General features: G+C 42.6%; 1 protein-coding gene across 36 annotated transcripts in view; it reads right to left on the reverse strand.

The window, feature by feature from the left end:
* The window catches only part of RIMS1 (regulating synaptic membrane exocytosis 1), a 540636-nt gene that overhangs the window by 64431 nt on the left and 449425 nt on the right, over positions 1–26780 (reverse strand). The window contains exon 1 of one of the 36 annotated variants that reach the window (XM_069726609.1): positions 21309–21420. The exons of 34 other annotated variants lie outside the window; for them this stretch is intronic. The gene's annotated coding sequence lies outside the window, so the exon portion shown is untranslated. Of the gene's footprint in view, positions 1–5896; positions 6182–21308; positions 21421–26780 lie in introns of those variants that run through there. One more of the 36 variants, XM_069726611.1, reaches the window with a different exon arrangement.

The following is a 26780-nucleotide window of genomic DNA, read 5'->3' on the forward strand; positions in this document are numbered from 1 at the left end:
ATCTATTTCAAGTGTTTATTTCTGTTAATGTTGATGATTATGGCTTAGAGCCAATGAAAACCCAAAATTCATTATCTCAGTAAATTAGAATAATTAACAAAAAGCACCTGCAAAGGCTTCCTAAGCATTTGAAAAGGTAACTTAGTCTGTTTCAATAGGCACCACAATCATGGGGAAGACTGCTGACTTGACAGATGTCCAGAAGGCAGTCATTAACACACTCCACAAGGAGGGTAAGCCACAAAAGGTCATTGCTAAAGAAGCTGGCTGTTCACAGAGTGCTGTATCCAAGCATATTAATGGAAAGTTGAGTGGAAGAAAAAAGTGTAGTAGAAAAAGGTGCACAAACAACCGGGATAACCGCCGCCTTAAAAGGATTGTTAAGAAAAGGCCATTCAAAAATTTGAGGGAGATTCACAAGGAGTGGACTACTGCTGGAGTCATTGCTTCAAGAGCCACCACACACAAACATATTCAGGACATGGGCTACAAGTGTCGCATTCTTTGTGTCAGCCACTCATGACCAATAGACAATGCCAGAATCGTCTTACCTGGGCCAAGGAGAAAAAGAATTGGACTGTTGCTCAGTGGTCCAAGGTGTTGTTTTCAGATGAAAGTAAAATTTTGCATTTCATTTGGAAATCAAGGTCCCATAGTCTGGAGGAAGAGTGGAGAGACAGACAATCCAAGCCGCTTGAGGTCTAGAGTGAAGTTTCCACAATCAGTGATGGTTTGGGGAGCCAGCGCATCTGTCTACCAGGAAATTTTAGAGCACTCCATGCTTCCCTCTGCCAACAAGCTTTTTGGAGATGGAGATTTCATTCTCCAGCAGGACTTGGCACTTGTCCACACTGCCAAAAGTACCAATATCTGATTTAAAAACAACAGTATCACTGTGCTTGATTGACCAGCAAACTCGCCTGACCTTAACCCCATAGAGAATCTATGGGGTATTGTCAAGAGGAAGATGAGAGACACCAGACACAACATTGCAGATGAGCTGAAGGCTGCTATCAAAGCAACCCGGGCTTCCATAACACCTCAGCAGTGCCACAGGCTGATCGCCTCCATACTACGCCTCATTGAAGCAGTAATTGATAAACACTTGAAATTGATCACTTTTTGTAATGACTCTTTATAATATATAAGTTTTACTTTTTGTATTAAAGAACTGAAATAAATGAACTTTGTAATGATTATATATAATACAGTATATGAGATTTACTTTGTTTATTGACGAACTAAAATAAATTAACTTTTTGATATTCTAATTTTGTGACACACACACACACACACACACACACGCACGCACGCACGCACGCACGCACGCACGCACGCACACACTAGAAAATATACTAAAACCTAAGGGAAGTTCAAGCCCAATCAAATTGCTCAAGACATTCTTTATTGGTACAAAGACATAAAATAGAAAAAACACATAAAATAGGGAAAACACATGCAAAGACTGCTACAGAACTCAGGATAGTATAAAACAATCTTTCCAACAAGCCTAACCTGAAATAGGCAAGTGCCTTAGGAAACCAAATTTGGTAAGTATACTATTCAATAGAGAAGGGCCGAGTCCTAAAAAGGGTATATACAAAAGAACTGGCTCATTAAATGGACAAATATAATACCAAATATAACCATATTATATTAATGTTTCAAACAGTAATGTTTGCACTGGCATGCTGGTGTAAATAAATCTTAAACGGAAAATAAGCCCATAATTGATAAGATGCAGGCTATATAAGAAGGTAAACAATTGCCATAGGTCATTTTTAAAGTGCCATAGTGCAAATCCAATTCTGTGCAAAAGAAGTGCCATTGCAATAGTGTACATCCTGATACTAGTAGTCAAGCACATTAATAGCCTGAAGCATTGCTAAGACAAGACATAACCATAGTGCATATAAGAAATGCTATTGACTACAACCTCCTTATTCTTTGAAGCATATATATAATATGGTCGTATTTGGTATTATATTTGTCCATTCAATGAGCCAGTGCATGTGTTTATTAACTTTTTAGGACTCTGTTGAATAGTATACTTACCAAATTTGGTTTCCTTAGGCACTTCACTATTTTAAGTTCGGCTTGTTGGCAAGTCTTTGCATATGTTTTCCCATATTTTATGTGTTTTTAATATTTTATGTCTATGTTTGAACCAATAATATTTTGAACAATCTGATTGGGCTTGAGCTTCCCACCTTCATATGGTTTTGTTATAGTTTAGAAGTGCCCATAGTACCTCGTTAGGTCATTATTTTTGGTTTATAGAACACGTACTATATGCTTCTTAGTAAACCTGCAGCATAGCTGTAAATATGGGATACACAATCTTTTTCACCACAAACATCGTAGTTTTAGATGTAATTTTCTTTAAATTGTTTTCACTCCTACACATTAAAATTGCTACGACCAGCGTAGGACGCAACTGGTAGCAATTTCTTTTTTTTCTCCACATCGTCAAAACGACGCATGCAGAAGCATCCGCATACAGCCGCACGACCTGCATACCTAATGTTAAGGATAGGTCCGCAGGCCGCATGCAGAAGTAGGCGGAGCTAGCGGCGGAGGTGCGGTCGAGGGCGGGGCTTCACGGAGGAAGTCCGCAGCTCCTCAAAACGCGAGTGTGAAACTTTAGTTATTAACATACATTCATTTCAGACAAAATATGTGCATTTCATGGAGTAAGATTTTTGGGGAAGAGTTAGCATTTCTAAAGGCCCCTGAGATATGAGATCGGTACTACAGTATATGTGAGTAATGATTAATGTGATCATGGCATCTATTCAGTTACCATATCATAAAACTAATGTACAACATGAATGTTACTACCAATACTTGGCTTCAATCTGTTTGCTGGGTACCGGTAACCTCTGGAGGCAATCGTTCTTCATGGCATATCTCCACATACTGTTAAGTGGAACAACAATATAAGAAATTCTTTGATCAATTACTATAAAAATGTTATTTTCAGTATGTTGTGTACCCACTGCCTACCGCAAGGGGGCGCTCTAAGCAGTCAGCTGCCTCACCCACCTCTTGTCCAGGTCCGTATATGTCCAGGTTAATGTACAGTATATGTGTGATAGTCTAATTATGTAAATAAATAATAAGTTGGTTGAAATCTTCAGTTTATTTTCTCTCTTTGCACAAAGGTACTGCAATACAGTGTATTTACACAATGAATAAAACACACAAGACAGTAGACCATCTCAGATTAGCAATACACTGTGCTGGTTTATTCCGTACGATCCAAAATATTGTAAGCTTCCAAACCAGCCGCAGCAGATATGAGACGCACACTATAGGGAACGAAAAACCTTTCAGGGCGTAATATTATTTACTGTTCAGTTTTAGGCTTTTCACATAAAACTTTCATAACTTCAAGGATTATTCGCCTTCGTTTCCAGCTTTTTGCTGCCATGAGGAATTAACAAGTCCCACGGAGACTGCATGTCCTCCTTACCTGTTAAGGAGAATATTACTCCTCTAATTTCATTTCTGTAGTGTACACATTGCTTACAGCGTTCAGATCTGCAGTCTTTCCCAGGTGTTTTACAAGATGCTGTTACATTTTGTATGCTGCCTAATCCGCACTTAAAATATAAAACCGGCGTCACTGACATACTATTCTATTTTGTTCGTTCGGTGAGTTCGAAATCAGATACGCTGGGTTACATTTATCAAGCTAAATGCCACAGAGTTCTGCCGGAATTTGAGCCAAAAGACTTTTCAGACATTCAAAATATTTATGTGTCTCGGACCTTTCTGCAACATATCTGACAAAGGGGTGTGCCCTCACTGAAAAGGTGTGTGGCTTAGTGGGAAAGTTGCATGGCCTAACATGCAACATCATGTGCCAAAAGCACATTTGTGTCACAAATTGAGTCAAGTAATAAGTGGTGTAAACTTTAGACTAGACTGTTAAAATGTACCCAGATTTATCAAACACGAGTCACGTGGAGAAATCTGGCATGTTTTGAGACTGTTTAGTTTAAGTTTAAATTGTGCAAAAATTAGACATTGTTGATAAATATGTCCGAAGGCCTTAAAAAATGAGGCAAAACTTGTGAAGCTCCATACAATTGCAAATAAATTAGAATGTATACAGTTAAAAAGGTTGTCCACTATGAACAATCTCTTCTGAATCACTGATCTCCCCCCCCCAGTGAGATAATACAACTACAGTCACCTCTGGTGCCATCACAACTCCAGCAGTATCGGCACTGGCTCTCCTGGGGAACGTGTTACATTGTTATGTCACGTGATCCCAGGGACCAATCATCGCTGGGCTTCACTCTCCTACATTACGGATGTAATTGACATCCGAAGCTAGTACCTATCCCTGCCCTATCACTTTCTCCAGATCCCTGATTGTTCTGATGGTGTGCAGAGTGAAGAGGCCATTGATTGGCTGCAGGGATTGTGTGACATAATAATGTCATGCGAGCCCTGGGAGTGCCAGTGTCGACACAGCTGGATCCGCACAGGCACTGGAGGTGAGTATAGGAGTTATTATTTTATAATTGAGAAACACAGAGATAGAGAAGGGGTTGTCCGAGTAGTAGCATCCCTTTAATGACAAATTTAGTATAGTGCAATACATCCTGCCATATTACTCTCATATCTCTCCTGGCTCCGTCATACACCAAGTGTTCATGTGTTTTCGATGGGGAGAAGGGAGAAAGGTGCTGACAAAATTTACTATCACCAGCTTTGTTCCCTGGAGAACCTAAGGATTGGATCTATACATCATTTTCTCCAAGGACATAATCTGTTGGAGAGTAGAAAGACACACATAGCCATCAGATGGTTAACCGATCCCACTGATGTTACGAGATTTAGAAGTCTTTAATTTCATATGTATGGAAGTTTTAACTATCAAGACCCTTTTCCTACATTGAAGCTACAGTTGCCTCCACATTTATGGTTATTTGTTAGTTTCTTGTCATACTGAAATTTGTCAGTTGTTTGTATTGACCATGTGCACACATTAAACTACATTACAGTATATGGAGAAAAGTATTGGGGCACAGAAGAAGGGAAGCACCGGACCAAGACCAGAGACGCCCATGGGACACGACCGCACCGTAGGTGAGTATTACACAAGTTCTTTTTCTTGTCTTGCAGGCCGGATTGGGGGCATATATACAGCATATTAGAATGCTGTATATGAGGGCTGAAAGGTGATGTCTGTATCTCACATGGGACAAACCTGGCGACAGGTTCTCTTTAAACGTAAAGAAATGGTAAACAAAAATTCTACTTCTTTGGTTTATTATTTGAATATGTAAAATATGACATTGTAGTAAAAGATCAAAACATAAATTGTTACAGTCCCCTCAAACTCTAAGACTGTTTAACGTACATGAAAGATCTTTGCTTTCGTAGTACGACCTAAGAGTTTTCCCAATGCCAAATACAGCCTTATCCAGCCAATATGGTTAACATGGCGGCATATAATATGTTAGCACGAGGCTGACACACAGACCATCGCGGACCACCCACTGCACTAAGATGACACTACTGTGCTCGCTTGGCTCTGGCAGGAAGATGTACAGTACGCTGAAAGAAACCTTAAGTTGGGGGGATTATTTACCATAAAGAAAAGTCATGTCGACTAGCAGAGCAGTTATAGGAACCGTAGAAAGTGCTGGGCAGGGTGCACAGTACAAGAAAGCAGCTGCTGGTTATATTTCTGCCTATATTTAGACTGTCATGTCTTCTTATAATCAACATGCACGTAAATGTTTAACTGCAGGAGATAAATGCCCCTCTGCTGCTCAAACTATCTAGTGTTAATGAACAGCAGAATGCAGGCGCACGGTTACCGCTTGTAGAACACACTTAGGTTCATACATTTTAAATAGGATCTATTTTTACTTACCTGATCTGTTTTATTTCTTGGCAGCTCAGATGTTGGAGGAGAGAGCATCATACTCAGTGTCAGAAAATGCAGGCTTCTCGCCTTTTACAGCCTTTAGATTGCAATCTTTCCCCTCATTTTTCTGGCAGAGCTCATATTAAGTCAGAAGAAATTCTTCCCTGCCTTAGTTTCTATTACAAACTAATATCCTGTTCGGAAGAATCCTCATCCCAAGGTCTCCCGAAGATACATTTGCTGTTTTAGTCAATGAAGATGTTTTAGAAGTTGATAATGGAGTTCAAAGACATTGTACAGCTCATGATCCAACTTATTAATGTATGTCATATCCGCTGACACAGATCTGCTGCACAGTTGGAAACCATTAGTATAACAACCATGGAGGTAAAGCTCTTGGGGCATTTTGCATTTGCAGATGAATCAGGAACACAAGTAATAAAGACAATCATGAAGTCCCCGATGACGGATGCAAATATTGGTAGCCATCCATGTGACTGGGAAATAATATTTGACACTTCCCAACCGAATTACTTAATTTAATTCCTATAATTTCTAATGAACGTGTTATTACATAGGCACTGCAATATTACCTGTTAAGTTTTTAATCTGGGCACTCACATAAAATGAGACATTCCAGCAATATTATGAATATCCATAGACATGTGTCATTGATGTTCTGTATATAATGTGTAACTAAAATGTGACATAAGTACAGTGCCTCTGCAGAAATTATCGATTACAATTTGTCCCTTCCTAGAGTTGTTCCTCTTTGCGTGACAATTAGTGATGAGCGCACGTGCTAGCCGAGTGTCTTCAGCGTGCTCTAATAATATATTCGAGTCCCCGCGGCTGCATTTCTCGTGGCCGTTTGCAGGGAGTGCCTGTTTGTGAAGCAATCCCTGTATGTGGTGCAGATGTCGAACAGCCACGAGACATGTAGCCGCGAGGACTCAAACATATTATTCGAGCACGCCTAAGACATTCGGTTAGCACCCGAGCTTGCTGGTTAACCTGAAGGACAATGGAAGGCAAGGTACACTGTGGATTCCACTTGTAAGGAAAATCATATTGGGACTAGCAGTGAATTAAGTGACACAAAATGATCAGCACAGATGGGGAAACTATGGCTGACAGTGTAATACAAACTTCAGCTTCCCCCTGGTATTGTTTGGAAGATGTGGTCAATGTTCTTAAATCAGTTATTGAATGAGGCTTCTGATTTTTCTTTGAAAACATGTCCCGCAACAGCAGGAGTTACATATTATTAAGAATTATAGGAGTCACTTGCCCTGTGACCTATAATATTCTGATACCACATATATTACAAGGAAATATAATTTCAATATACCCGATCGTCGCTATTAATTTGGGTACTTTAATGCAAGCATATACTGTAATGAATCTGGCAGACATGAATATCAAAATATTGCAGGGAAAGCTTTAAAAATGTGCCAGAATCAAGATACATCTTCAGAAAGTTTGGTGCATATCATGAAAAATGTAATAAAGACAGAGCTCTTTAAGGAGATTACAAAACAATTCCTTTATTATTCCATAAAAAATCCAATAATGGAATAATAAAGGATTTTAAAAAAAAATCTCCTTGAAGAGCGCCGTCTTTAGTACTTTTTTATGCTATGCACAAAGTGGATTCCTTGGGCACCTGTGGACTGTGTCACTTCATATAATATATTTGTTGATATTCAGAAAGTCTGTCTACGTCAATAGGAAACCATTACAACATGCATCAAGGAACTTTAACTGAGAAAACACACTGTAAGGATTGCTTTACATGATAATATCAGTGGTTCATCTATGTTAGTGTAAATCATTACGGCACAATGCAGTCAAGGGCTCTAAGCCTGGGCCATATTCTGCCACCAGATGTCCATGTAGAGAGCTATCAAAACGAGTATTGGTGGAGCATGAATGTACGCAATCTAGATTCCATGGATAATAAAACCCATCCTAATAAATGCACTTCGAAACAAAAATTTGCACTAATGGATAAGTAACTATAAAATCATCATGCAGGTTTATATGCCAAAGGTAAGTGCCTAGATGTTTGATTGTGGGAAAGGCAGTTCTGATATGTACAGTCATGGACAAAATTTTGAGAATGAGACAAATATTAATTTTTCCAAAGTCTACTGCTTCATTTTTTCTAATGGCAATTTGCATATACTCCTGAATGTCAGAGTGATCAGCTTAACAGCAATTACTGTACTTGCAAAGTCAATATTTGCCCAGAAAATGAACTTTAACCCCCAAAACACATTTCAACATCATTGCAGTCCTGCCTTAAAAGGAGCAGCTAACATCGTTTTAGTGATTGATCCATTAACACAGGTGTGGGTGTTGATGAGGACAGGGCTGGCGATCAATCAGTCATGATTAAGTAAGAATGACATCACTGGACACTTTAAAAGGAGGCTGGTGCTTGGTATCATTGTTTCTCTTCAGTTAACCATGGATATCTCTAAAGAAACACGTGCAGCCATCATAGCACTGCACAAAAATGGCCTAACAGGGAAGAGTATCGCAGCTACAAAGATTGCACCTCAGTCAACAATCTATCGCATCATCAAGAACTTCAAGGAGAGAGCTTCCATTGTTGTCAAAAAGGCTCCAGGGCGCCCAAGAAAGACCAGCAAGCGCCAGGACCGTATCTTAAAACTGTTTCAGCTGCGGGATCGGACTACCAGCAGTGCCGAGCTTGCTCAGGAATGGCAGCAGGCTGGTGTGAGTGCTTCTGCACGCACTGTGAGGCGGAGACTCTTTGAGCAAGGCCTGGTTTCAAGGAGGGCAGCAAAGAAGCCACTTCTCTCCAGAAAAAACATCAGGGACCGACTGATATTCTGCAAAAGGTACAGGGAGTGGACTGCTGAGGACTGGGGCAAAGTAATTTTCTCTGATGAATCCCCTTTTTGATTGTTTGGGACATCTGGAAAACAGCTTATTCGGAGAAGAAGAGGTGAGCGATACCACCAGTCTTGTCTCATGCCAACTGTAAAGCATCCTGAAACCATTCATGTGTGAGGTTGCTTCTCAGCCAAGGGAATCGGCTCACTCACAGTCTTGCCTAAAAACACAGCCATGAATAAAGAATGGTACCAGAATGTCCTCCAAGAGCAACTTCTCCCAACCGTCCAAGAGCAGGTTGGCGCCCAACAATGCCTTTTCCAGCATGATGGAGCACCTTGCCATAAAGCAAAGGTGATAACTAAATGGCTCATGGAACAAAACATAGAGATTTGGGGTCTATGGCCTGGAAACTCCCCATATCTTAATCCCATTGAGAACTTTGTTGTGAATTCTGTGGCAGAGCTCCCTCCTGTGGTCACAAGTGGTACTTCGGCTGGTTCTCTCTGTGAGCTTCTGTTGGTGGAGGGAAGTGGTACTGCGGCTTCTGAGTTTTCTCCCTCAGGTGATCTGGTGAGGTCGTTAGGTGCTTCTCTACTTAACTCCACCTAATGCTTTGATCCTGGCTTCCTGTCAATGTTCCAGTGTTGGACTTGCTTTTCCCTGGATCATTCCTGTGGCCTGCTGCTCTGCATAGCTAAGTTCTTCTTTGCTATTTGTTTGCTATTTTTTCTGTCCAGCTTGTCTAATTTGTTGCTGGAAGCTCTGGGACGCAAAGGGTGTACCTCCGTGCCGTTAGTTCGGTACGGAGGGTCTTTTTGCCCCCTTTGCGTGGTTTTCTTTAGGGTTTTGTGTAGACCGCAAAGTTACCTTTTCTATCCTCGATCTGTTAAGAAAGTCGGGCCTCACTTTGCTGAATCTATTTCATCTCTACGTTTGTCTTTTCATCTTAACTCACAGTCATTATATGTGGGGGGCTGCCTTTTCCTTTGGGGTATTTCTCTGAGGCAAGGTAGGCTTATTTTCTATCTTCAGGCTAGTTAGTTTCTCAGGCTGTGCCGAGTTGCATAGGCAGAGTTAGGCGCAATCCACGGCTGCCTCTAGTGTTGTTTGGAGAGGATTAGGGATTGCGGTCTGCAGAGTTCCCACGTCTCAGAGCTCGTTCTATGATTTTGGGTTATTGTCAGATCACTGTATGTGCTCTGACCGCTATGTCCATTGTAGTACTGAATTGCCTTTCATAACAGAACTTGTGGTCAATCATCAAGAGACGGGTGGACAAACAAAAACCAACAAATTCTGGCAAAATGCAAGCATTGATTATGCAAGAATGGACTGCTATCAGTCAGGATTTGGTCCAGAAGTTGATTGAGAGCATGCCAGGGAGAATTGCAGAGGTCTTGAAGAAGAAGGGTCAACACTGCAAATATTGACTTGCTGAATTAACTCATTCTAACTGTCAATATAACCTATTGGTACTCATAATATGATTGCAATTATATTTCTGTATGTGATATAAACATCAGACAAACACTAATAAAAACCAGAGGGCAGCAGATCATGTGAAAATATAATTTTGGTGTCATTCTCAAAACTTTTGGCCATGACTGTACATGAGCAGAAGATCATTTCTGTAATCCTCTTTTCCTCTGAGATGAGTTGTAATAGAGATGCTAACATGGATTGCTTCCTTCCATACAGAAAATGTAAACACAATTCCAAACATACCTTCCACCTATGGACAGAAACTATTTAGGAAACAGAAATTTATTTAGGTTCAATAGTCTTTGTATAAAGAATTAGTCAAAACTATACTGCGTAAAAGTGTCAACACGGCCTCCCATATCGGTGCTGCTCCTGCGATATCGGTGCTACATCTCCGGATGCTTGTGTTACATTGTTTTGTCACTTTAGTACTGCAGCCAATCAGAGGTTGCTGATCAGAAGCTGCTCCTCGATATTCTGTCACAGCGGTGGTATGCTCTGACAAAATAGTGAAGGTTGTAGTTGGTCAGCAGCCTCTGATTAGTTGCAATGCTCGTGTGAATAACAATGACAAAGGACAGTTGGGAGACACCACATTGACATTGCTGGAACGGCACCATTAAGGATAGCGAGTATAAGCTTGTCTTATTTTCATCGAGAAAAAACCCTTGAAAGAGTAACTAAGATTTTGTTGTATTTAATCATCTTAGAGGCAGTACAAAGTTATAATCTACTTTTCGGATTATGAGGCACACTTTTGAACAAGAAAAACTTTTGCTAAAAGATGATCGTGTCTTATACTGCAGAGGCAGCTTTCTGTGATGGAAAAGAACAAATGACACCACAGCCTTCCCAATCACAGAGAAAACTGCTCTCCCTCCTCCTGCCCACACACTAATTTATGTGATTTATGCAGGACCAGGACCGGCATGGAGGCTGCACAAGCTGAGCAGCTGAAGGACCTTCCACCTTATTAACTCAAGAACCTTTCAGGTCATGTGACTGATGAACTTGGGCAGCCTCTGTTCAGGTCCCTATCAGGAACTGCAAGATATGATAATGAACAGTGTCATTGCATGTAGCAGAGCTGTGTACAGTGGGTACGGAAAGTATTCATACCCCTTTAAATTTTTCACTTTGTTTCATTGCAGCCATGTGGTAAATTAAAAAAAAAGTTAATTTTTTCCTCATCACTGTACACTTTGCACCCCATCTTGACTGACAAAAAACAGAAATGTAGTAATTTTTGCAAATTTATTAAAAAAGAAAAACTGAAATATCACATGGTCATAACTATTCAGACCCTTTGCTCAGTATGGAGTAGAAGCAGCCTTTTGAGCTAGTACAGCCATGATTCTTCTTGGGAATGATGCACTCTGGAAGAGGTTTTCATCCAGGATATCTCTGTATTTGGCCGCATTCATACTTTCTTCAATGGAAACCAGTTTTCTTGTCCCTGCAGCTGAAAAACACCCCCATAGCATGATGCTGCCACCACCAAGTTTCACTGTTGGGATTGTATTGGGCAGGTGATGAGCAGTGCCTGGTTTTCTCCACACATACCACTTAGAATTATCACCAAAAACGTCTATATTCATGTCATCAGACCAGAGAGTCCTTCATGTGTGTTTTAGCAAACTATGCGGGCTTTCATACGTATTGCACTGAGGAGAGGCCTCTGTCGGGCGACTCTGCCATTAAGGTCCCACTGGTGGAGGGCTGCAGTGATAGTTGACTTTGTGGAACTTTTTCCCATCTCTCGACGAGTTTAAGGTGCTGCGTGGTGAGGTGGTGCAGCAGCTGTAGCAGTTGGTGGGGTTTTGTGCTTCGGCCCAGGTTCATGCTCAACCAGAGCCCAAGATATCTCTTCCTGACAGGTTCTCTGGTGGGAGAGATTAATTTTTGGTTTTTCAGGAAGCCTGCAAGCTATACTTTAGGCTCCGCCCTCATTCATCAGGGAGTGCGGAACAGCGTGTGGGGATTATAATCTCCCTTCTTAAGGGTCATCCTCAATCCTGGGCTTTCTCCCTGCCGACCGGTTCTCCATCTTTACGGTCGGTAGACGAGTTTTTTGCGGCTTTGGCGCTTGTGTATGGGGATCCTGATGACGTCTCCCTGGCAGAATCCCGACTGCGTAAAATCAAGCAGGGGGCTCGGCCAGCTGAGGATTACTGCTTGGAGTTTAGGAGATGGGCCACTGACACACAGTGGAATGACCCTGCCCTTAGGAGCCATTTTAGGCAGGGTCTGTCTCCAAGGTTGCAGGATACTCTTGTGCAGTATGCCGCCCCCAGGTCATTGGAGGCCGCCATGTCCCTTGCCATCCGGGTAGATAGACGCTTGAGGGACAGACATACACCTAATGTGTCTCTGGTAGTCCTTGCTAGGGAGGGGGACACACCTGAGCAGGTGGATGAGCCCATGCAGGTGGGTGGAGTTGTTTCCCAAATGGGGTTGCCTGCGGTTTGCCGTAGTGTGGGGGCATGTTTTTACTGTGGACAGACCGGTCATTTTATCGGTGTCTGCCCAGCTCACGCCAAAATACCTGTACCACCTAAGAAGCTGCATTCCCCTGGTTGTGTGGAGGGAGGCGACCAGGGAGTGTATATTTCCTCCATATCTTCTCAGTGTAACCTGTCAGCCGAAGTAGTGGTTGGCGGGGTAACTGAGTGTATACCGGTGCTTGTGGACAGTGGAGCAGGTGTCATTCTGGTGGATGCTCATTTTGTCCAGACCCATGGCCTGAGGTGTAGAACACTAACTAAACCCCTAAGCGTCCAGGCCATTGACTCCGTACCACTCAGCCAAGGGTGGGTGACCCAAGTCGTGGATGATATACACCTGCGTATAGGGACTCATCATGAGGAGTTCCTGTCGTGCTACGTCTTGGGGGGAATACCAACACCCATCGTTTTAGGAATCCCTTGGTTGAAAAGACACAACCCGGTCATAGATTGGCGGTCAAGGGAAGTGGTCAGCTGGGATCAGTCGTGTGATGGCTGCTGCCCAGGGGCAACTGTCTCTGCCGTCCTTCTACAACCTACCCCTTCCTCTCCAGTGGGGGCAGCAGAGATGCTGCCAGAGAGTAGGGGCAAGACTCTACCCTCACTACATACTAACCCGGTGTGTCAGAGACCTCCTAGGAGGAGGGGTCAGAGGAGGGTGGTGGTTCCCTCTGAGCATAAAGGGGGTGTGAGTTTGGTGACACAGGAGGATGCCTCTGTTGTCAAGTCCTCTAAGAATTCACCATCTTGTGGCAGACGCATGCATGGAAATAAGCGTTCAGGTCCGGACCTGTGTGTAAATGAGTATGTATGGGTGTCCACCAAAAACATCAGGTGGAAGTGTGCAACGGGGTCCTGGAGTTCCAGGGTGATTGGGCCATATCGGGTGTCAGCCATTCTCAGCCCAGGGACTTATCAGTTGGAGTTACCCCCAGTTATGCATGTACACAACTCAAACCCCAGGTCGGCCCTCTGGAGGTTTGTGGCGCCTCTGGAGCCTTCGTTGGTGGCATTTTCATCAGGCCACGTTTGCAATAAACCTGAGAGTCAGGTGACTGCTGAGGTGAACTTTGGTGGATCAAGGCATCCTCACCATAGGTTGTTATGTGGTGAGGTCCGGTTTTGAGTGTCCAGAGGCCCCTCATTGAAAGGGGGGTACTGTCACAATCCATGTTTGAATCTGTGGCAGATCTGGTTTCCTTCAGATTAAAACCTTTTTTCCTTTCAGGTCATCAGGGGTCAATGCAGTTTTTCCCCGGTGGCTGCTGGTGTAATTGCATTGCAGCTTGTTCTACTCTTGTGGGTGGTGACCACTCCCACCTTCCTTTAAACGGTCAGTTGGTGCATCAGCTGACTGTTTGGTATACAGCTCCTTTGGATACCAACCTTGCTGGAATAGGAGCTTGCTGAGTGCTGTTGTTCTACAGCTGAATACTTATTCCTGGTGCCTTACTCTGCTGTACGGTGCATTGCAGCAGAGAAAGCTAAGTGTGGTGTTATTGTTTCTTTGTCCCTTTGTTGTTTGTAACTTTCCCAGTGTTGTATTAGTGCAGCGGTGGGACCAGTGCTCTTACCTGCCAGTTCCCTACATAGGGATTAGAGCAGAGCAAGTGAGGGACTAGGCATCCTGGTCGGCGACGGGTTGAAAGAACCCATATAGGGACGGTAGCAAGATCAGGGCACAGCCTCAGGTGAGTTCAGGAGGTGCCCATTCCCTGTTCCCTACCGACAGGGCCCACCGTTGTTAAAGTGTCCCCGGTGTACCCTTGTGTGTTTCGCCGTTTTGTGACCGACCACCTGCCAGGTCGTGTCACACCAGGACAGTCACATCGTGACAGTATAATTAAAACAAAAAAACAAAGCCGGAACTGTGTTTTTTTGCCATTTAAAAATGCTTTGAATCTCTCTCTCCTCGATTCCCTGTACATTTTATGTCAAAATAAATTAGGTCATTCAAAACTACAAATTGTTTCACCCAGGTCAAGCTCCACATACGGCTTGACAACAGAAAAATAAAAAAATGACTAGAAGAAAAATAAGTGGCACTCAGTACCATATTATTTTGTACTTTTTTATTCCAAAATCATATGGGAATACCGAGTGAAGACACACAGACTGGGCTATAGCTGTTTTGCATCAAATTATGCTTCATCTGGAACTCGCAAAAATGGAAAAGCACCCAGTTATGAAGGGTTACAATAGCTAAACAGTGATCATCTTGTTCACAAGAAAATGTTAACACGCAGACTGGCACCTTATTACTAGTGATGAGCGAATATACTCGTTACTCGACAGTTGCCTGGTTGCTAGGGAATCCCCACATGTACTTATACTGGCTAAGGCTGGTTTCACATTTGCGTTTTTTGCCGCTGCGTTTTGGCGCAAAAAAACGCATGCGTTTTTTCCCTATACTTAACATTAAAAACGCATGCGTTTTGCCACGTTTTGCCACCGCATGCGTCTTTTCTATGCATGCGTTGTGTTGTAGAAATGCAACATGTAGTAATTTCTAGCGGCGTTTTTTTGCCGCAAAAAAACACATGCTTTTTTTGCGGCAAAAAAAAACTATTGCTGTCTATGTAAACGCATGCATTTTTAAGCACATGCGTTTGCATGCGTTTTTAAACACATGCGTTTTAATAGAAAAACACAAGAATACACACTGATAAGCCAACCCCAAACCCTAACCCTAAGGGTTAGGGTTAGGATCCCTTAGGGTTTGGGTTAGGATCCCTTAGGGTTAGGGTTAGGATCCCTTAGGGTTAGGGTTAGGATCCCTTAGGGTTAGGGTTAGGATCCGTTAGGGCTAGGGTTAGGATCCCTTAGGGTTAGGGTTAGGATCCCTAGGGTTACTAGGGATCCTAACCCTAACCCTAACCCTAGCTATTTCTGTTTATAGTGGGTTTTCTTGTTGATTTTGATGATTGGCAGCTGTCACACACTTCTCATCATGCGTTTCAAAAACGCAAACGCTGGAAAAAACGTGTGTAAATGCGTCAAAACGCCGCGTTTGTATTAAAACATGCAAAAACGCAGGCGTCTAAAAAATGCAGCGTTTTAACGCGTTTACATGCGTTTTTTGCACCACATGCATTAGCGTTTAAAACGCTGCGTTTTTAAACGCAAATGTGAAACCAGCCTAACAGATGTAAATCATTCAGTTGAGGTGAGGAAAACTAAATCTCCGAGCATTAAAAAATACTTGGAGAACACCCGAGCGTGCTCGGGAAATCTCGAGTAATGCGTATATTCGCTCATCACTACTTATTACTATTTCCAAATGGCCACCATATATAATCAGAATGATTGTAAATGACATGCAGTAAGGATCTAATCTGAGACATATCCACAGCACACATATAGGCAAGATAAAATTACCATAATCACTATGTAAGTACACCAATGACCAGCCATTCAGATAATACTTCCATGGAAATGAAGGCACAAAATAATATGAAGCATTCAGCCAAAGAAAAACGCAGAATGACTGTAATTTATTCTTCTCAAAAGTTTGCACTTAGAGATGTAAAAAGCATGAAACTGTCTTTTAGCATCTCTGCATTCTGTTATTTGGATTAATCTTAGATAATTTATTTGAAATATATATTGATTTACCAGGAATAGAATACAACACCATATGGGATTTCATAAATGGGCTTACTCCCATTTTATAAAGTAGATGACTAAGATGTCAGCTCTCCTTGGGGAACGTCAATCACCTCCTATTGAATCCCACTTGAGTATGGGCTGTGATGTCCTTAACGTCTCAAAATCTATCTTAGGTCGATTTCACATATCTGTTTATTTCCGGTATCGGAAAAAACGGTACCGGAGATATCCGTGTCCATGTGTTGTAAATGTAATACTCGTGGCACACATGTGTTGCATCAGTACCACACGGACGGCCGCCGGGGAAGAAACGCTACTGTAAACACTGTTCCCTGGCAGCTGGTGCTTAAAACGGCTCTCATCATTCTCCCCTGCTCTGCCAGTGCGAGCAGAGGAGAATGATGAGCGTTATAATAAAGTCCGAACAATGACAGCAGGTGACTTTTGGGACCCTTACTGCCATCATCCGACACCTGCTGCCACTAATAACAGTGACAGCAGGAGCAGATGATGGGGGTATCCCTCAGCCGCTGCCTGCGATCTAATGAAATAAATGAATGAAAAACCCGACGTGGGTTCCCCTCTATTTTCTTGAACCAACCAGGCAAAACTCACAGCTGGGGCTGCAACCCCCAGCTGTCAGCTTCAGCAAGGTTGGTTATCAAGAACAGAAGGGTCCCCATGCTGTTTTTTTAATTATTTAAATGAATAATTTAAAAAAACGGCGTGGGGTCCCCCACATTTTTGACAACCAGCCTTGCTAAAGCTCACAGCTGGGGGCTGGTATTCTCAGGCTAGTAAGGGGCCATTGATATAGTCCCCCAGCCTAAAAACAGCAGCCTGCAGCTCCTTTAATATTCTAAATTATACCATACTTACAACCTCACCTAATTCCCCAAAGCCCTCGATCTCCTGTAATAAAAATAAAATAAAAAAACAACAATATACCATACCTGTCCATCCTTGTGTCCCAAGCCATAATCCATGTCTGGGGGCTAAATAGTTTTCAACTTAGACAGTGCCAAAATGGGACCGTCCCGGCTGAAACCCACTGGTGAATGAGCTGCTGAGAGCGCAGCATCATTCACCAGCAGTGGCATCATCAAGGCCAGGCTGAACTGCCATGACCTCAGGATCATGGGAAAATGCCAGTGATGATGTCACCGCTGGTGAATGAAACAAGGAATGGAAGCACTGGAGGCTCCAGGCTGACAGGACACCAAGAAAAAGGTATGGTGCACGTACTAGAAGCACTGGAGGCCGCAGGCAGACAGGACATCAGAAAGAATGTATGGTGCAGGTACTAGAAGCACTGGAGGCTGCAGGCAAACAGGATGCGAGACAGAAGGCATGATGCAGGTACTAGAAGCACTGGAGACCCCAGGCAGACAGGACACCAGACAGAAGGTATGGTGCAGGTATTAGAAGTACTGGAGACCGCAGGCAGACAACCCACCAGAAAGAAGGTACAGTGCAGGTACTGGAAGCACTGAAGGCTGCAGGAAGACAGGATACCAGAAAAAGGTATGGTACAGGTACTAGAAGCACTGGAGACTGCAGGCAGACAGGACACCAGAAAGAAGGTATGGTGCAAGTACTAGAAGCACTGGAGGCTGCAGGCAGACAGGACACCAGAAAAAAGGTATGTTACAGGTACTAGAAGCACTGGAGACCGCAGACAGTCAGGACACCAGAAAGAAGGTACGGTGCAGGCACTAGAAGCACTGGAGGCCGCAGGCAGACAGGAAGCCAGGAAAAAAGGTATGATGCAGGTACTAGAAACACTGGAGACCACAGGCAATCAAGATACCAGAAAGAAGGTAAGGTGCAGGTACTAGAAGCACTGGAAATCGCAGGCAGAAAGGATACCAGAAAGAAGGTATGGTGCAAGTACTGGAATCACTGGAGACTGCAGGCAGACAGGCACCAGAAAGAATGTATGGTGCAGGCACTAGAAGCACTGGAGGCCACAGACAGACAGGGCACCAGAAAGAAGGTATCGTGCAGGTACTAGAAGCACTGGAGGTCGCAGACAGAGAGGACACCAGAAAGAAGGTATGATGTAAGTACTGGAGGCTACAGGCAGACAGGACACCAGATAGAAGATAAGGTGCAGGCACTAGAAGCACTGGAAGCTGCAGGCAGACAGGACACCAGATAGAAGATATGGTGCAGGCACTAGAAGCACTGGAGGCTGCAGGTAGACAGGACACCAGAAAGAAGGTATAGTGCAAGTACTGGAAGCACTGGAGGCCGCAGGCAGACAGGACACTAGAAAGAAGGTATGGTGCAGGTACTGGAAGCACTGGAAACCGCAGGCAGACAGGACACATGAAAACTAAGAGTCGTAATACCAAGACACAGGTGTGTGTCCTGGTGCGCTTTGGCAGATAATCACAGAGGATCAAACATGGTCACTTGCAAAACCAATGTGTAACACAGCAGAGAGAAGCTGCCATATGAGAATGTGATGCAGCCCTATCAAGATGCCGAGATACCTAACAGATGCTCTTAGATTAGGTGGCAAAACTTGGTGACAGATTCCCTTTAACCCATTCAAAACCTTTGACGTATAATTATGTCAAAGTTTGTGTCCCTGCCTTTGATGTGAACTCACACGCCAAGCCCATATCTTTCCCCGCACATGATAACGGATTCTGTAGTGGCTGTTAACAAGCTAAATCCCACTGTCAATCACTGACATTGGGATGTAACACGCTCAGTAGGAAGCACGTAATACATCCCGCGATCACATGACAAGGGGCGCAGATGGGTTATCATGACAGCCGGGGGTATGCTGATGACCTCCAGTACCTGTTATTACATCACTCCTGGCCAGCGTCCATAGGAGATAGTGATTTTTGCTATACATAGAAGTGCTGAAGCACTACTATGTACAGTATAAGCGAGCAGACGATCACAGCTTCTAGTCTCCTAAGTGGACTATTGCAGTCAGTAAAAACTGAGGATAAAAAGTATTTAAAAATATAAAAGAAAATTAAAAAAAAGTTCAAATCACCCCCCTTTTGCTCCACTGAAAAAAAATACACATATTTGGTGTTGTTGTGTTCATAAAAGTCTGATCTATCAAAATATACAGTAAATTAATCTGATCGGTAAATGTCAAAACGAGAAAAAAAAATCAAAATGCCAGAATTACTTTTTTTAGCTGCCTCAACATTGCAAAAAAAGGCAATCAAACCATTGTATCAAAAAAGCTATCATTAAAAGCGTCAGCTCAGGGTGCAAAAAATAAGCTTTCACACAGTCTCATATCCTGAAAAATTAAAACACTATGGGGTCTTGGAAAACGGTGACATGAGCAAAAAAAAAAAATTCTTTCAATTTTAAGAATTTTTTTCACCACTTAAATAAAAAAAACTATATATGTTTGGTATCTGCGTACTTGTAGTGCCCTGGGGAATCATATCGCCAGGTCAGTTTTACCATATAGTGAATTTGATAAATAAAATAAAAAACACAAAAAACAATTATGGATTTGCACTTTTTTTGCAATTGTGTCAAGTGCCATGAATTTACAAATTATAATGAATCTATAACATCAATCATGAATCTTATAAAAAACAGAACCATCAGACTAATTTGAATGACGAAAATTGCTGGATTTGCAAGTAACACTGTAGAAACATACAGGGGAATAATTTCTATCACTTAACCCTGCTGTTCTGTTCGGTCTGGGGAGACCTATTTTGAACTTTGGTATTTTTTGGGGTGTTCAAGATGCGGTTCTGAAACTTGTGGTTGATTGACTTAAATGAGGATGGGTCGGTCGGCCACGGGTTTCAGAGCCGCATCTTGAATATTTTAAAGAATATTGAAGTTCAAAGTCGGTCATTTTTGACCAACAGAACAGCAGGGTTAAAGGGAATCTGTCACCAGCTTCTGCCAGCAATATGATGTAAATATGGAGACTCTGATTCAAGCACTGGGATACTCACTGGGCTGCTTGCTGTAGTTTTGATAAAATCCTTATTTTATCAGATGATTATAATCCAGTGAAAGATTGCTGCCATATGGTGCTCCATGATCATTAGCTCTGTATGACCCTGTCCCACCACTGATTGGCAGTTTTCTGCCTATGCACAGTGTACACAGAAAGCTGCCAATCAGCGGTGTGGGTGGGATTATACAGATCTCAGCATTCAGAGAATTGATAAATCTGCAGCGCATGGATTAGTGATTTTATCAAAACTGCAGCAAGCAGCCCAGCAAATTATATGTCGATAGAATCATAGTTTCTGACTCTGTGATGTGGTGTCAAAAACCTGGTCACAAATTGCCTTTAACAGAAACCTTCCTTGTTCCCTAATATTCCTGAATACATGACTTGTGTTTAGATTTTAAAAAAAAGTGCTTGTTATGGGCAATAATGTGAGAGGAACCATCAGCTTAGTTGTCAAATATGAATTGAAAGATGAATTAAACATGTATTACACACGGGATAGGGGAAAATGTGACATACACAAATAATCCATACTAAGGAAGGCACTATAAGATTAGTCAGCAGCAATGCCCAACAAAAGCAAGGGGGGAATAAGTTATTTTATATGGTCATTAAACTAATAATTCTGTCATTCATAGAAAACTATTAAATCAAAATAATAAAATATTGTAACAAAATGGCATTTATTCATTGCTTTCACTACCAAACACATAAACCATTGTTACAAAACCATACTACAAGTACTGTTAAAATGTGAATGCTGGGAGTGATATTGGCCATCAGTTTTACTAAATATCATATGATCAAACGTTATCACATTACAGCAGATTCCTGAATATTTCCAATGTCAGCGCAATATGACTGAATATAAAGTTTCAATAAAAAGTTATAAATTTAAATACAGCTAAAAAAACGTGTGTTCTATCGTGACGCAATTAGATTCAGACACATAACCTGCATGTCACAGTACACTAGAATAGGATATACTCACTTGCGCTGATTGTGATCCGGAGGAAAAAAACTAAACACAAAGCAAAAAGAACAGAAAAAGCTTAAAGTAACGTAAAATCCCAAACCTTCACTGTTCCTGCCACACGTTCCTGTCTCATGGAAGAAAAGCAAAATATGCACCATGCGATCGACTACGCAGAAAGGTTTGTTTGGAACATGAGGCCTTATTAGGTAATCTTTTTTGCAGATGAGTAAGGAGAATCGAACGGTGTCAGTGATCTATTAATGCCAGGGAACTTTTTAACTTTAAATAAACATAAAGGAACATTTATTTCTGAAAGTTAAAGTGATTAATATTGGTAAATGACATATTTTACAAACTGAGCTCTGTGGTGCCATAATAAAGCCTGTTGTGTAGGATTCCATATGAATCGGACAGAAAATAAACAGGATTTGAAGATAGAAGAGCAAAGATGTTTGAAAAGTTTAGCGTTTAGTTACACGCTTGAGGGGTTTCAGTAGATAAATGCCCACCGCTGCAGATTACTATAAAGAAACAAACCACGTTATACTCACCTTCCTGAGGTCCACCAGCGTATCTGCGCCATTGCTCTTCGGGTATGACATTGGCTGCGGTACGGAAGTCACATTGACAGAATGTCAGCCAACCTATGTGGTCATTTACTGAAAGGAAGCAACCCCTTTAACATACAGGTGCATCTCACAAACTTAGAATATCATCATAAAGATAATGACTTTTGGGTTTTCATTGGCTGTAAGCCATAATCATCAACATTAACAGAAATAAACACTTGAAATAGATTACTCTGTTTCTAATGACTCTATATAATATATGAGTTTCACTTTTTGTATTGAAATTAATTAACTTATAGATGATATTCTAATTTTGTGAGAAGCACCTGTAGCATAACATATCCTCCAAGATGCATGAGGGAACACAGTTTAAGAAATTACTTTTTATAGTTCTTGTGAAATGCTACAATCACGTAGGCAATGAATAATAATCCATAACGCTTTCTACTAATTTTACATACATATTTTTGTTACCAGCTGTTGTTTGTTTTCCTAATTCTTTGTGCCTAAAATTAATAGAAAAAGGTCATTATTCCCCATAAAGTTTTCTTTTGTGGTCAGAACAATGATATTTTGAAATTTCTCTAGTTTTAAGACTATTCGTAAAATATTCAGTGCCGAATATAGACTTTGAGAACCTTCTGGAACTATAAGAATTATCAAGAACTTTTTAGAACTGTCCCGAATTCTATAGCACTTTCTTGAACTGTCTAGAAGTATACATAGCAGTATAAATAGAGGTACCTCAAACTAACCATTTAATTTGCTGTTCTGCAGAGTAAGTGCTTGTCTGTGCAAAGCTACAGGTAATTTAGATGGCATCAAGAGGTTGCATGCATCCGGCAGATGCATTTTGCTACGTCTGTGGCCAATTTATAAAGATAAGAGCAAAAAAGTACCCTGTGAAACATCTGATAAGATGTGTGAGGCTTACAATGCGTACTTTGCTGTGCCTGCTGGAGATCAAGACAAACAGTGGGCAACTCATTTCACGGGAGAGCACTGCAAGAAAACTCTTAAAAGTAAGTAGACGACTGCTGCTCTTAGATTTTTACTTTTGTATTTTTATTTTACAATATTTTGAGATCTATTAAACTTTAAAAGAGCTGTATTTAAGACCTTTTTCCCAAATGTCATTGTTCAAGCAAAATATATAATACATATATACTATGTTAATATCTTACATATCACTAGTAATATGTGAAATAAATCAAAGTCTCAATCCAAATTTTCCAGGGGAGAAAAAAGAGCCATGCATTTAGCTATTCTAAGAATTTGGAGTGAACAGACTTACCACTCAACCAATTGCTGTTTTTGCATGGTGGACCCTTCCAAATGTCAAACTGGCAAAAACGAACTTCCTGTCACGTATCCTGACATTTCTTCATCCATTGCCCCACCGCACAGCCCTGAGCTCCCTGTACCAACTCCTCAAGTCAGAGATCAACCACCTTCAGGAGAAAGCAGCAAGACATACACCTAGGAATATGTTGAAGTTCCTGATTTAAATTTTTCAGATACTTTAACCAAAAAGAATCCAGCAATCTGATCCGAGACCTTGGTCATCAAGTCCAGCAATGACCTTCCGACATAAAGGCTCAAGCAATGGAACTTATTAGATGAAAGTCACAGATCAGAGGAAGCATCACTATGCTTTTTTCAGCTTCTTCATTCGTCAAGATGGACTGTACTTCTGTAACAATGTGGACGGTCTATTCGAGGCTTTAGGAAATCACCTGTAACCCCAAGGAGTGGCGCCTGTTCACAGACAATTCATGCAGGAGCCGCAAAGCCATGCTGGTTAACAAGGGGAACAGCTATCCGTCTCCTTCTGTGGCTTACTTGGTGCATCTGAAAGAGCAATGCACCAGTGTCAAGATGATGCTAGGTGCCTAGAAGTAATAGTACAGGTGGTTTTACAAAGTATCCTTGCATTCTTTGCCTTTGGTCAGCTGGGACACTCAAGTGCACAATCACAGGCAGGAGTGGCTTCAGCAGAGTTCTCTATGGGGATGAACAACATAAAGTGGGAGCCACTGGTGAATCCCCGCAATGTGCTGATTCCACCACTACACATCAACTTAGGGCTCAGAAAATAATTTGTCAGGGCTCTCGATATGGAGTCGACAGCTTTCAAGTACCTACAAGATCTTTTCCCTAAGCTGTCTGAGGCAAAGGTCAAAGCTGATGTCTTCGTCGGACCACAAATCAAGATGATCATAGAGTGCAGCAAATTTCCCAAGAAGCTGAATAGGAAGCAGAAATCGGTTTGGAACAGTTTCATCGGAATGGTTCACACCTTCCTAGGTAATCCCAAGTATGAAAACTATGCATTTGGTATAGTCGCTGATACAGAACTATGCTGCAGTGGGCTGCAGGATGTCACTCACAGTTCATATCCTTGATGCCTACCTTGATAAATTCACACAGAAAAGGTGAATATTAGTCAGAGGAGCAAGGCGAGCGCTTTCACCAGGACATAATGGTAATGAACTTTGAATGCTATTACCAAGAACAGTATGATGAGAACATGATGGGAGACTATTTGAGGTCTGACTCATGAAAGTGATATACAATACAGTCGAAAATCCAGAAAATATAATCATTTTTGAGCTGTTATACAGAGCATTGATTGAGTTTCATGATAATTGCATATTTTTAAAGAAATTGATTGTTTCTATAATAAAACAAAAGCACACGTTAACATTTTGTGTTTTATCTCAATGAATAGAAAACTGGCATAGGCTATTCACACAAAATCAAAGTTCATGAGGAATATTGGTGATTTTTTATCAAGTTTATATGTGAGTAGTTGAAATACTGTATAGAGCTAAGAACCCAGGAACAAAAATTGTGTTACATTGTGTAATGTACGAACAAAATACATTGGCACACTGCGATTAATGAATACATGAATTCCTCTATTGCTACACGCTACAGTTGTTGCAAATCAATTTGCAAGACTCGATCCATCAGCTATGTAAGTGATCTGTGGCAGATGGACTGGAAACCTAAAAAATACATCTTATCTGCTGCTGTACGCTAGTCTTCTTTTGATTAGCTGGCTTGGCGTAATGTGATATTTGCGCAGTGGCGTATCCAGGGGGGGCAGCCAGGGCATGTGCCCCGGGCGTAGCCGACAGGGGGGCACCAGCGGGCCACCTGATGATGTGGCAGTCCAAGGAGGCTCCTCGGCGGCGGCATTCTGCCGCCCCCACACTGAGATAGTCCCGTTCTCTGAGCTGGCTATCAAATTGACAGCCGGCTCAGAGAAAGTGCTGCATGTGGAATCCCAGTGGCGTAACTACCCCACAGCAGAGCCCCTCCACCGCAGAGAGCCGCACACAGCTGTTGCTGCCGCTGCTCTGTGCACACAGGACCTGTGATGAGGTCACAGGAGGGGAGGAGTCAGGAGTCACATGATCAAAAGCCTTTGTGTAGTGCAGGACTCTGCTGGCTGTCATGGTGCTGGAGGAGGGTAAGCTTTTGTGTGGGGTCAGGAGTGGTTTGTGTGGATGTAGCAGAGCCGTGCATGTGCAAGGTGTATGGAGCGGAGCTGGGTGTGTACAGAGCGGAGCCGTGTGTGTACTAGGTGTACAGAGCAGAACTGGGTGTGTGCAAGGTGTATGGAGCGGAGCTGGATGTGTACGGAGCAGAGCAGTGTGTGTACGAGGTGTACAGAGTGGAACTGGGTGTGTGCAAGGTGTATGGAGCGGAGCCGTGTGTGTACGAGGTGTACGGAGCGGAACTGGGTGTGTGCAAGGTGTATGGAGCGAAGCCGTGTGTATGAGGTGTAGGGAGCGGAACTGGGTGTGTGCAAAGTGTATGGAGCGGAGCTGTGTGTGTACGAGGTGTACGGAGCGGAGCCATGTGTGCAAGGTGTACGGAGCTCAGCTGTGTGTGGAGGAGTAACTAGGTGTGGCCATTATACTGTATGTAATATGTGTGTGTGTGTGTGTGTTTGTGCATGCATGCGTAGCGCTGCGGGTGAATGTGCAGAGACGTAAATGGTTTTGTGTGTGTGTGTACGGGGAGGAGAGGCGAGGGCAATTGATAGGGCTGGCAGGGAGAGTGCAATAATTGGGATGGAGGGGGAGGAGGAAATGATGGATGTGGTGGAATGGGCAATGATGGAGGTGGAATGGACAATGATGGGGGTGGGGGAGTGGAAATGATGGAGGTGGTAGAATGGGCAATGATGGGGGTGGGGGGAGGCAATGATGGAGGTGAAAATTGGAATGGGCAATTATGGTTGTGGGGGGAGAATGCAATGATGGTGGGGAGCAGGAAATCATGGAGGTGGTGGAAAGGGCAATAATGATGGAGGTGGTAGAATGGATGAGGATGGTGGTGGTGGAAAGCACACTGATGATATTGTAGGGGGAGAAAATGATGGAGGTGGTGGAATGGGCAAGTATGGTGATGGCGGCGGAAAGGACAATGATGATGGTGGTGGAAAGGGCAATGATGGGGATGATGGGGGAAGAGAAAATGATGGATATGGTGGAAAAGGCAAAGGAGGAAATGATGGAGGTGGTGGAATGGGAAATTATGTGGTGGTGGGGGAGAAAGCAATGATAGTGGTGGTGGAGAAGGCAAAGATGGAGGTGGTGAAGAGAGCAATGATGGGTGGGGTAGAGGAAAATAATGGGCATGTATGAGGAAACAGTACAGGAGAATGGGGGCGTATCTGAGGAAACAGTATGGGGGATGGGTGCAGACAGTATGAGGAGCGAACGGGGGAATGTATGTGGACACAGTATGAGTAGCGATGTGAAAAATGTATGTGGACAGAGTACGGGGAGTGAGGGTGATGGGATGTGTGCAGACAAAGTATGGAGAGTCAGGTGAGCAGGCAGTATAGAAAGTGAGGGGGTGAATATATGAGTAGACAGTATGGTGAACAGGATGGATGTGA

Source organism: Ranitomeya imitator, chromosome 5 (genome assembly GCF_032444005.1).
Source record: "Ranitomeya imitator isolate aRanImi1 chromosome 5, aRanImi1.pri, whole genome shotgun sequence".
NCBI lineage: Eukaryota > Metazoa > Chordata > Amphibia > Anura > Dendrobatidae > Ranitomeya > Ranitomeya imitator.